The sequence below is a fragment of the Rattus norvegicus genome, chromosome 15, assembly GCF_036323735.1.
Source record: "Rattus norvegicus strain BN/NHsdMcwi chromosome 15, GRCr8, whole genome shotgun sequence".
In the NCBI taxonomy this organism is placed as follows: domain Eukaryota; kingdom Metazoa; phylum Chordata; class Mammalia; order Rodentia; family Muridae; genus Rattus; species Rattus norvegicus.
This window is the reverse complement of record NC_086033.1, coordinates 70,717,962-70,731,492: the sequence shown is the minus strand read 5'-3', so window position 1 is coordinate 70,731,492 and position 13,531 is coordinate 70,717,962. Positions and strand designations below refer to the sequence as shown.

Below are 13,531 nucleotides of genomic sequence, written 5' to 3'. Positions count from 1 at the left end.
AAACTTCATATTCATCAAAGGAAAAATCCACCAAGATGAGCTCTCAATTCTGAATATCTATGCTCCAAATGCAAGGGCAGCCACATTCATAAAAGAAACTTTACAAAAACTCAAAGCACACATTGCACCACTCACAGTAATAGTAGGAGACTTCAACACCCTACTTTCATCAATTAACAGATCATGGAACAGAAACTAAACAGAGACATGGTGAAACTAATAGAAGTTATGAACCAAATGAACGTAACAGACATCTAAAGAACATTTCATCCTAAAACAAAAGAATATATCTTCTTCTCAGCACCTCATGGTACCCTCTCCAAAATTGACCAAAAAACAAGACAAGAAAGGGGATAACATTTGAAATGTAACTAAAAATATCCAATAAACATGTTATTACATAAAAACTAAATAAACAAATCTACAAACGTAAAAGGAAAATTTAATTTCTAGGATTGATGCATCAATGATGTGCTAAATGATACTGTGAGTTAAAGTTGCTAAAAGAAAAATTATCAATTGTGCTCTTGTATTCATTCTAATACTTTTTGTCTAATATTCTTTTATGATGTGATACTAATCAGAAGAGCAAAGCTCTGAGGTTTCTAAATCATATTGCATTCACCACTGTAGTCCCATTCTCTGTCTGCATTTAGAAATGTTCCGTCAGTGGGCACATCTGTGTTATCTGTGAAATCATGGTCCAACTTTTTCAAGACATGTTTAGCAATGGAACATTATGCTTATTTTCTTAGATAAAAGAAACTTTTCCTCACATTAATATTTAAAAGTTTTTGGTTCTGATACTCTTGGAGTCCTTACAGTTATGAACAATGTGCCACAACAATGTTAAATATTGAATATATGTAAAAAATATTTTTTGTGAAAATAGAATGGTTGTCATTGAAGGAGAGTGGGAAATTCTCCTGGCCACAGGATTAATGCAAGGAAGATTAGTCATAGAAAAAAATCTAACACTACTATTTCATGATGTCATTCTTTGGATATCAAAGGTCCTTTAAAAGTAAATGTTCCAAAGGCCTACAGTCCCAGTCATTGCATGATTAGGAGGTGGCTGAACATTTTGAAATGGAAAGGAAAGGAAGTTAGTCCACTTATAATGAGCCTTTGATGGAGACAACTGAAGCCTGGCACCTCTTCTTCTAGCTCTCTCATTTCTCCCTGGATATCATTAGAGAAACACTTTCTGAACACCAGCTTTCACCATGATATCACTAGAGGTCCAGAAGCAGATACCAAGCAATCATGGAATAAAAAAATTTTTTTTTCAGCTGCTGTTTATTGACCTTGAGGTGGGCACTATAGCAACAGGCCTGGAGACACTGCAGAAAACAAGCGTTGCTGGCCTAATGGACAGGACAGGTGAGGGGAAGGGACAGGGGCTAGAAGAGGAGCTCCAGAGGATCATCAAGGTACAGGTACTACACGCATGGTGTTGGTGAAGCCAGAGGCAGGGCGTCACCGGGTCAGCACAATGACCACATCTCCCTTCTTGAAGAAGCCTCGGGCCTTGTCAACATTCGTGGCCAAGTTTACACGAAAGTCAACATCCTCAGCCCAGGCATCCTGTACGGCATCCTTACACAGCACAGGGAAGATGCCACTGTACAGATGAACCTGGCGAGCCCTCTGGGGATTGCATGTCACGGCAATGATAGGAGCCCTTGGGCAGTACCGGGCTACTTGGTGAGCACTCCTGCCAGACTTGGTGAGCACAATAATAGCCCCACTGCAGCACTTGAAATAGGCCCCCACGGTACCCACGGCGGCAGCTTCTGTGGGGTCGCACTAATGGGCGCCAGGAGGTGGAGTTCCTCGAATAACTGCAAGTGGTACATGGCAGCTTCTGCCTCTCGGGCAATCAGGTGCTGCATGCGAACAGCCTCCAGAGGGTAGTCCCCTTTGGCTGTTTCTCCAGACAGCATGATGCAGTCTGCTCCATCTAGGATTACATGGGCCACATCACTGCCTTCAGGATGGGTGGGGCATGGCTTCTTGATCATGCTCTCCAGCATCTGTGTGGTGCAGATGACCGGCTTCCCAGCTCGGTTGCATCGTCCGATCATCATCTTCTGAGCCAGGAAGACCTTCTCTGCAGGAATCTCAATGCCCAGGTCACCACGAGCCACCATGATCCCATCGCTGGCTTCCAAATTCTCATCAAACCTGCAGACACCTTCATGGTTCTTAATTTTACTGATGATCTTGATGTTCTGGCCCTCTCTCCCAGGACCTTCCTAACCTCATGCAAGTCAGCTACCTTGCAGATGAAAGATACAAACACCATGTCCACATCCTGCTCCACCCCAAACTTCAGATTCTGGATGCCCTTTTCTGACATGGCAGGGAGGTCCACAGCAGCACCGGGCAGATTCATGCCCTTCTTGCTGCCCAAGGAGCCACCATTCTCCACCTCTGTCACCAGGTAGTCAGCACCTTCCTCCTTCACCTGCAGAGAGATGAGCCCATCATCCAAGTAGATCTTGCTGCCCACCTCTACCACCTTGCAGATGTTCTTATAGTCCAGCCACAGGATGTTCTCGCCACACTTCTCCATGTAGGCGTTGTCTAGGGTGATCTTCGGAGTGGCTCCCTTCTTCACCTCTGCAGTGCCACTGTCCTTGATGAGTCCAGTTCGGATCTCAGGTTCCTTTGTGTCCGGAGCCACCGCAACGGGACGGTAGAGAATGGGATCAGATGCAAAGCTTTCTGTGGCTGCACGGATATTCTTGATGGTCTCTGCATGGTACTCATGGGTTCCATGAGAGAAATTCAGTCGAGCCACATCCACATTCATCCCAGACTTAATCATCTCCTTCAGCATCTCCGCATATCGAGAAGCAGGGCCAATGGTACAAATGATGCCAGTGTTGCGGGACGTGATGGGTGCGGAGTCAATGTCCAGGCAGCACATGTGTTCCAGGAAGGTGTCAGCCATGGCTGCATGGAGCTGCTGGGTCTGAGTGAAAGCAGTCCCCGCTTCCCTGTATGGCTTCTGCATGGTTCCTGAGGTCCTCAGGCATACTTCGGATCCTGTTGTGATATCTAAAGCGGACGTCTGTCGAGTCAGGATGCGTCACTGCTGTGCCGAAATAAAATTTCTAATGCCACGAGCCAACTTAAACCTCTTTCCTCCTTACAAACTGATTTATATCTAACATTTGTTGTAATAATAGAAAGTTCGCAATGTATCAAGTGTACTTACTCTTTCTTAATGAATACTTGGGTTATGTTTATCTCTATACTGTGAAAATAATTTAATTACTTCTTTCAGTTAATTTGTATATGAATCTAAAAATAATGCCTGGATGAAAGTTCTACTTTAATTGAATAGATGAGGACTATTGGGTTTTAAGGGACATCCCTTTGGATAGTTGGACCAGATGGTATCAGGAAGAAGTGGGTAGAACAACCCTTACATGCTTGTGGCTTGCTCAAAATGAACATGAGTGTAGCCAGGACATTTTGTTTTGTTGTTTTGTTTGATATTTCTTTATACAGAAAAATTTCAACATGTTTTTGCTACGCACTTCCATTCAATTTCCTGTACATCTCCTTGGTCTCCTGCCACACCTGATCCTGTCCCCCCTTTTATTCCTCTCCACCTCCTCTCTTCTTTCCAAGTCCCTCCCAGCCTCTACTACTTCAAGAAAAACATTCTCTGATGTGGATTGGACAAAGTGTTCAGAAACGAATATAGCTGCCTATCATTGGGAACCAATTGATTTCTCACCCAATGGTTTTCTTCTCCTGTTTCCCTATATGACTATCCAAATGTTACTTATTAAAACTGCATTTCACAATACTTAAATATCTAATCAATTATAAATTGTGAAAAACATAAAATATGTTTAGCTCAATTTTTCTCAATGAATAATCAAGAAAAAAAGTTAAAAGTAGCCCCACCTACATCCTGATATAATTATGTGGTAATAACTACATATAACTGTGAGCCTGTTCACAGTCTGCTGAATTTACAACACTGTGCTTCTCTGTCAGTCATTATTTACAGACTGGTTTCATTGTCCACAGAGCTCACAAAAAGCGAAGTGGATATGACCAGTATTTGGAGCAGCTCCCAAGAAATGAGTGGCACCTGAACCAAGCTTGACCTCTTATCTACACAAATCACAAAGATCCGACATTACACTTCAAATTTATGTTCAAGGTTTGAAGATAGATGGAAATAAGGTAACTTGCATTGGAAATACTATATTTAGATGATTCCTCAATAGCTCTCCACAGTATGGACTTTTGTGTGTGTGCTTGCACATGTCTGTGCACGTGGAGACCTGAGTACCACCTCATCAGGCAATGTCTACTCTGATTTTTGAACCAGGTCTCCCATTGATATAATTTAGCAAAATGGGTAGGATGTCTATATAACCCTCTGAATTACCTGTTTCTCTCTACCCAGTACTACAGTTATAAATATAAGCCACTATACTTGATTTTGTGTATGGGTTCAAGGGATGCAATGTAGGGCAGTGGACTAGCACTTATAAGGTAAGCACAGTACCTCCTGAGCTGTCTCTGTCAAAAGGTATGACCTGCTTCATAAACAACAATGTCCTAAACAGTATTAGCACACAATACATAGACACGTCTCAATATTTTAATAACAATAGTTTTTTATTGGATAGCTTATGTATTTACATTTCAAATGTTATTCTTTTTCTCAGTACCACTCCTTCAACTTGCCTCCTCCTGCTTCTATGTGGGTGCTTCTAATCCCACTTAAACACACTGGCATTCCCCTACACTGGGGCATCGGTCCTTCATAGGACAAAGGACCTCTCCTCCTATGGATGGAGGAAATGCCATCCTCTGTTACATATGCAGGTGCAGCCGTGGGTTGCCCCACGTGTACTCTTTGGTTGGTGGTTTAGTCCCTGGGAGGTCAGGGGTGTCTGGTGGTTGATATTGTTTTTCTTGCTATGAGGTTGCAAACCCCTTCAGCTCCTTCAGTCCTTTTATAACTCATCCATTGTGGTCCTCATTCTCAGTCTGATGGTTAGATGAAAGAATCTTAATCTGTATCAGTAACGCTCTGCCACAGCCTCTCAGGAGGCATCTATATCAGGCTCCTGTCAGAAAGCACTTCTGGGCATCAGCAATAGTGACTGGGTTTGGTGGGTGCATATGGGATGGTTCTCCAGGTGGAGCAGTCCCTACATGTCCTTTCCTTCAAGCTCTGTTCCACACTTTGTCCCTGTATTTTCTCCCATGAGTATTTTGTCACCCTTCTAAGAAGGACTGAGGCATGCACATTTTTGTCTTCCTTCTTCTAGAGCTTCATATTGTCTGTGAATTGTATCTTGGGTATTCCAAGTATTTAAGCTAATAGCCACTTATCATTGAGTTCATACCATGTGTGTTCTTTTGAGACTGGGTTACCTCACTGAGGATGATATTTTCTAGTTCCATACATTTGCCTAAAAATATCATGAAGTTGTTGTTTTTGAGAGCTGAATAATACTCCATTGTGTAGATGCACCACATTTTCTGTATCTGTTCTTCCATTGAAGGACATCTGGGTTCTTTCCAGATTTTGGCTATTATGAATAAGGCTACAACATATGTAGTGGAGCATGTGTCCTTGCTAAATGTTGAAGCATCTTTGGGTATATGTCCAGGAACTGTCAGACCTATTGCCAGAGTAGTTGTATCAGCTTGCAATCCCACCAACAATGGAGGAGTGTTCCTCTTTCCACACATCCTCACCAGCATCTACTGTCACCTGAGTTTTGATCTTAGTCATTATGACTGGTATGAGATGGAATCTCACGCTTGTTTCGATTTGCATTATCCTGATGACTAATGGTATTGAACATTTCTTTAGCCCTCTGTCAAATGTAGGATTGGTAAAGATCTTCTCCAAATCTTTTGGTTACCATTTTGTCTTATTGACAGTGTCTTTTGTCCTTTAGAGGCTTTGCTATTTTATGGGGTCCCATTTGTTGATTGTTACTCTTAGAGAATAAACCATTGGTGTTCTTTTCAGGAAAATTTTCCCTGTGCTTATGTGTTCCAGGCTCTTTCCCACTTTCTTTTCTATTATTTTCAATGTATCTGGTTTTATGTGGAGGTCCTTGATTCACTTGGACTAGAGCTTTGTACAGAGTGATAAGAATGGATCTATTTCCATTCTTCTACATGCTGACTGTCAATTGAACCAACACCATGTTTTGAAAAATTTGTCTATTTTTCACTGGATGGTTTTAGTTTCTTTGTCAAAGATCAAGTGACCATATATATGTGGGTTAATTTATAGGTCTTCAATTATATTATATCTCAATTCTGAACATCTATGCTCCAAATGCAAAGGCAGCCACACTCATAAAAGAAACTTTACTAAAGCTCATAGCACACATTGTGCCACCCACAGTAATAGTGCGAGACTTCAACATCCTGTTCTCCTCAATGGACAGATCAAGAAAACAGAAAATAGAGACACAGTGAAACTAACAGAAATTATGAACCAAATGAATTTAACATATATCTATAGAACATTTCATCCTAAAACAAAAGAATATACCTTCTTCTCAGCAACTCATGATCCCTTCTCCCAAATTGATCACATAATTGGTAATAAAACAGTCCTCCACAGATATGAGAAGATTGAAATAATCCCATAATTCCTATCAGATAACCACAGATTAAGACTGGTCTCCAACAAAAACAACAGGAAGCCCACATATAAATGGAAGGTGAACAACTTAGTATTCAATAATAACTTGATCAGGGAAGAAATAAAGAAAGGAATTAAAGACTTCTTAGAATTTAATGAAAACGAGGGCACAACATTCCCAAACTTATGGGACACAATGAAAGCAGTGCTGAAAGGAAAACTCATAGCACTGAATGACTCCAAAAAGCAACCAGAGAGAGCATGCACTAGCAGCGTGACAGCACACCTAAAAGCTCTGAAACAAAAGGAAGTAAGTACACCCAAGAGGAGTAGAAAGCAGTAAATAATCAAACTCAGGGTTAAAATCAACCAAGTAGAAACAAAAAGAACTATACAAAGAATCAACAAAACTAGGAGCTGGTTCATTGAGAAAATCAGCAAGAGAGATAAGCCCTTAGCCAGACAAGCCAGAGGGCATAGAGAGAGTATCCAAATTAACAAAATCAGAAATGAAAGTGGAGACCTATCTACAAAAACTGTAGAAATTAAAAACAATTATCAGATCCTACCTCAAAACCCTATACTCAATAAAACTGGAACATTTGGACCAAATGAATGATTTTCAAGACAGTTAGCAAGTACCAAAATTAAACCAGCATAAGATAAACCATCTAAACAGACACATAGCCCCTAAAAGAATGGGACCCCCATTGGAAGAATTAAAGAAAGAACTGAAAGAGCTGAAGGGGCTTGCAACCCCATAAGAACAACAATGCCAACAAACCAGAGCTTCCAGGGACTAAACCACTACCCAAAGACTATACATGGACTGACCCTGGGCTCCAACTGCATATGCAGCAGGGAATAGCCTTGTTGGGGCACCAGTGGAAGGGGAAGTCCTTCGTCCTGCCAAAGTTGGACCCCCAGTGTAGGGAATTGTTCGGGGAGGATGGTAAACAGGGGTGGATAAGGAGGGGAACACACTTAAAGAAGGAGGAGGAGGGGTTAGAGGGCTGATGGACAGGAAACCAGGAAAGGGAATAACATTTGAAATGTAAATAAGAAATATCCAATTTAATAAAAATGGAAAACATAAAAGTTTCCCAAATAAAAAAATCCCAAATTGTTTTATGGAAGAATTCTCTCAGACCTTTGAAGAAGATGTAATACCAATACTTCTCAAAAATATTTCATAAAATAGAAACCAAAGGAACAGTACCTAATATATACTATGAAGCCGCAGTTACACTAATACCTAAACCACATAATGACCCAACAAAGAAAGAGAACTTCAAACCAATTTCCCTCATGAATATTAAAGCAAAAATACTCAATAAAGATTTTTCAAACCGAATCCAAGAAAACATCAGAATGATCATTGATCATGATCAAGTAGGCTTCATGGCAGGAATGTAGGGAAGGTTCAATATACAAAAATCCCTCAATGTAATCCACTATATAAACAAACTCAAAGAAAAAAAAACATATGATCATCTTATTAGATGCTGAAAAATCCTTTGACAAAACACAACACCAATTTTTGGGTGCTAAAAGAATTGGAGAGAATAGGAATTCAAGTTCCATACCTAAATATAGTAAAAGCAATGTACAGCAGCCAATAGCCAACATCAAACTAAATGAAGAGAAAATTGAAGCAATCCCACTAAAATCAGGGACAAGACAGGGCAGACCATCTCCACCTATCTATTCCATATAATACAATTAGAGCAATTAGCCAACAAAAGGAGATCAAAGGGATACAAATTGGAAAGGAAGAAATCAAGATATCACTATATTCAGACAATATGCGGCTCCTGTTTCCTGACCTGCTTGAGTTCCAGTCCTGACTTCCTTTGGTGAACAGCAATGTGGAAATGTAAGCTGAATAAACCCTTTCCTCTCCAACTTGCTTCTTGGTTGTGATGTTTGTGCAGGAATAGAAACCCTAAGACAATATGATATATATAAGTTACCCAAAAAATCCACAAGAGGACTCCTACAGCTTATTAAAAAAGCCTCAGCAAAGTAACTGGATATAAAACTCAAACAAATCAGTAGCTTTCCTCTTCTCAATGGATAAATGGGCTGAGAAAGAAATTAGGGAAAGGACACCCTTTACAATAGTCACAAATTGTATGAAGTATCTTAATGTGACTCTAACCAAGCAAGTGAAAGATCTGTATAACAGATCAAGGCTCTGAAGAAAGAAATTGAAGAAGTCCTGTGAAGGTGGAAATATCTCTCATGCTCATTGATTGGCAGGATTAATGTAGTAAAAATGGCCATCTTGCCGAAAGTGATCTGCAGATTGAATGCAATCCCCCACCAAAATTCCAACTCAAGTTTTCATGGAGTTAGAAAGTGCAATTTGCAAATTCATTTGGAATAACAAACAAAAAATCCCAACATATCAAAAACTATTCCCTGGCAATAAAAGACCTTCTGAGGGAATTACCATGTTTTACCTCAAGCTATACTAGAGAGCAATAGTGATAAAACAACATGATATTGGTATTGAGACAGAGAGGTAGACTTAAGGAACAAAATCGAAGACACAGAAATGAACTCACATACCTACAGTCACTTGACCTTTAACAAAGGTGCCAAAACCATCCAGTGCAAAAATGACATCATTTTCAATACGTGGTCCTTGTTCACCTGGCAGTCAGCATGTAGAAGAATGCAAATCATCCATTTGCACCACTTGGTATAAAGCTCAAGTCCAAGAGGATCATGGACCTCCACATAAAACCAGATACAATGAAACTAATAAAACAGAAAGTAGGAAAAAGCCTGGAACATATGAGCAGAATGGAAAATTTCCTGAACAGAACAGCAATGGGTTATGCTCTAAGATCAACAATAGACGAATGGGACTTCATAAATTCACAAAGCTTCTGTAAGTCACAGGACACTGTCAATAGGACAAAATGGCAACCAACAGATTAGAAAAAGATCTTTACCTACTCTACATCTGATATAGGGCTAATATCTAATATATACAAGTAAATCAAGAAGGTAGACTACAGAGAACCAAATAACCCTATTAAAAAATAAGGTTCAGAGCTAAACAAAGAATTATCAACTGAGAAATATTGAATGGCCAAGAAGCACCTAAAGAAATGTTCAACATCTCTAGTCATCAGGAAAATGCAAATCAAAACAACCCTGAGATTCACCTCACACCAGTCAGAATGCCTAAATCAAAAATTCACGTGACAGCAGATGCTGGTTTGGATGTAGAAAAGGGGAACACTCCCCCATTGCTGGTGGGATTACAAGTTGGTAAAACTCTCTGGAAATCAGTCTGGCTGGCGGTACCTCAGTAAATTGGAAATATCTCTAGCCGAGGAACCAGCTATACAGCTCCTAGGCATATACCTAAAATATGCTAAAACATGTAACAAGGACACATGCTCCACTATGTTCATAGCAGCCTTATTTATAGTAGCCAGAAGCTAGAAAGAACCCAGATGTCCTTCAACAGAGGAATGGATGCAGAAAATGTGGTATATTTATATAATGGAGTACTATTCATCTATTAAAAATGATTTCATGAAACTCGCATGCAAATGGTTGGAACTTGAAAATATCATCCTGAGTGAGGTAACCCAGTCACAAAAGAACACACATGGTATGTACTCACTGACAAGTGGACATTAGCCTAAATGAAGCTCAGAATACCCAAGATACAGCTCACAAACTATAGTAAACTCAACCAGGCAGCAGTTAAAATGAGGCCCCCAACACATGTATAACCGAGGACTCTAGGATCTGGTTTCAGTCAGAGGATGTACCTAACCCTCAAGAGACTGGAGGCCCCACGAAGTTTAGAGGTCTGGTTGAGTTGAGGATGGGGACATCCTCATGGAGGGAGTGGAGAGGAGGTACGGCAGGTGGAACAATTGGAGATAGACTGGGAGGTGAATAAAATCTGGAGTGTAAAAGTAAATAAAAAAGTTTTGAAAATGAAGAAAGAATATGACACCAAAATATGGAAAGTACAGTACTACTCAGTAAGGGGAAGGGAATAATCTCTAGGTAGTAAAGGACAAAGCGATCTGTGAGGGAGAGAGAAGGGAGAGGGAAGGGGGGCAATTCAGGTATGGGAGGAGATGAGTGTCAAGAATTTGAAAATAGGTATGTAGCTGTATGGGAGGGAAAACTGGGGGTAACGAGTAGAAAGTCCCAGATGCCAGAGACCCAAGAGGTTCTGAGGACTTTAGCCAAAATACCAGACAAAGGGGAGAGAGAACCTGTAGAGACCAGTGGATAGGTATGGCCCCCAGTTCAGGGATTGGGCCACCCACTTACATCAAAAAATATGAATCCAAAATTCCTCCTGTCAAAATGAAATGCAGACACAAAGAGTGAAGCAGAAACCGAAAGGAAGGCAATCCAGACTGCCCCACCTTAGGTCCATCCCATCTACAGACACCAAACACAAACACTCTTGCTAATGCCAAGAAGTGCGTACTGACAGGAGCCCGGTATAGCTAATCCCCTTAGAGGCTCTGCCAGAGCCTGATCAATAAAGATGCAGATGTACACAGCCAAACATTGGACTGAGTTTGGGGACCCCGAAGGGAAAGTTAGGGCAAGGAGTGAAGGCTCTTAGAACGTCATAGGAAGAACAGTATCAACCAACCAGACCCTCCAATGCTCTCAGAGACTAAACTGCCAACCGGAGAGTACACAGGGGATAACCATGGCTCAAGCTGGATATGTAGCAGAGGATGCCCTTACCTGGTATCAGTGATAGGAGAGCTCCTTGGTCCTAAGGAGGCTTGATGACCTAGGGCAGGGGAATGCTAGATCGCTGAGGAAGGAGTGGGTGGACAGGTTGGGGGGCACTCTCATAGAGGCAGGGGGGAAAGAGGAAGAGCTAGGGGTTTTGTGGAGGGGAACTGGAAAGGGGATAACATTTGAAGTGTAAATAAAATAACCAATCAAAAAAGCCCTTCACAGCCCTTATTATCTGAAATTTCTCATCAGTATAAAACATGGGAAGGCCATTTTTTTTTGAAACTCCAAAGAATACTGCAATTTTGTACAAATTCCCCTCTCGTGAAATTTCTATTTTCCATGTCTCTCTAAATAAACATTGCTCGAATTTAAACAGCTTTTGCAATCCTACTGTTAGTCACAATTAAGGCTTAATTAAGTCTCTTTCGCTCCAAGAGCAACTATTGCAAGGCTTCCCTTAAGCATTGGAACTTATTTTTATTCTGAGATATTATGAACATTTCTTTAATACTATTATGAAAACATGTATGAAGTAGCAGTTAAATATTTACAAGATGTCAGTGACAATGATGTGAAATTTTACATGAAGAAATAATCATGAGCTAGCAGCATAATGAACATTCTGCTTTGGGAAGGCCAAAACATTGAAATCATACCAAGTAGAATTTGAATTTTTCCCCCGAGTATAACTTACTGCATAACCTTAAGCCTTGACTTCCTTGCACATAATCTGAACGTTTACAGTGAAAGAATAAGAAATACTTTTTCTTTTATAAACAATAGATTTTTTTTCATGAAAATTTTCCTGATTATTGTTTCCCCTCCCTAAGGGAACTTCTCCAAGCTCTTCCCTACCTCCATTCTCATCCAAGTCCACTCTCCTTTCTACCTCCCAGCCCCTTCTCATTGGAACACACATAAGCATCTAAGGAATAATGATCAGATAAAATATAATAATATAAAAATATGATAATAAATAAAAACAAATAAATTGGAACAGGACAATACAAACAAACAGAAGGAAAGGAAGAGTGTCCTAGAAAAGGCACAGGGAACAGAAATATATGCAGGGACCTGTTCATTCCCACATTCAGAAATATCACTTAAAACAGAAATTGGAAGCCATTATATGGACAGTGTAAAAGGTGAAAATAAAGAAACTTTATAAACAACAACAACAGAAACAACAAAAAGTTATGACATGCCATTATGAGACAAGAAACCTCCAAAATGCCTTTGAGGGCCTTTTCTGCTTTCCATCTCCTGCTTGGCGTTCACCCTACTCTTAAGAGTAGCTTGTTTCCCTGGTGAGACTCCCTGGAAAGAAACCAAGCTTTGACTTGCACCTGTTTTATGAACTGGAGATCGATTGCTTCCAGGTTTGGGGTGGGGACGCATGTTCATTTCCTCTTGCAGCTCTAGCACCCGATCTGGTGCCCGTTGCTTCAGCCTCTGTGACTTCATACTTGTCCTCATCCCACTATGTTTCTGAGGCCTTGTTTTCTTCCGGCCGGCTCTTACACTCTTTCTAGCATCCACTCTGCCCAGTTTCCCAAGCTCTGAGTAGAGAGACAAGATGGAGATAGCCCATTTAGGATAGTGTGTTCCAAGGGCCCTGGATAATGTCTTGCTTCAGGTCTTTCTATTTGTTCCCACCTACTGCAGAAGGAAGCTTTTCTGCTGATGACTGAGAAAGGCCCCAGGGTATGAGTACAGCAGTATGTCATTAATAATCTTCTTTTGGGGGGAGGGCAGAGTTCATTTAGCAGGACAGTAGTATTTGTCAATCTCACAGCCAATTTCTTATATTTCTAGTCAATCACCTCTTTACTTAAAACTTTATGAAACTTCACTGAATTACTTAGTTTACTTCTCCTCAGTGCCTTTATCTATTCACTCCATTTCTCTAATAAAAAGGACTTTTGTCTTATTTCTTTCCTTACACATATAAATTGGGCAAGTTTTCCAACCTCCACTAATTAATGAATTTTCCTTAAATACTGAATACTTTCTCATGTTTGTATACTGTGTTTCTCTTCTGTAACTCCTTACCATCTTTAGCAGTGTATTCCCTTTGGATTTCTGATCTGCTTCCACTAGTCTAAATTATTTTACTTAACCTACTGCTTTTAT

General features: G+C 40.4%; 1 pseudogene; it reads right to left on the bottom strand.

The window, feature by feature from the left end:
• Window positions 1–1,428: 1,428 nt before the first annotated feature.
• On the bottom strand, window positions 1,429–3,031 carry Pkm-ps18 (pyruvate kinase M1/2, pseudogene 18; annotated as a pseudogene).
• Between the last annotated feature and the right edge of the window lie 10,500 nt (window positions 3,032–13,531).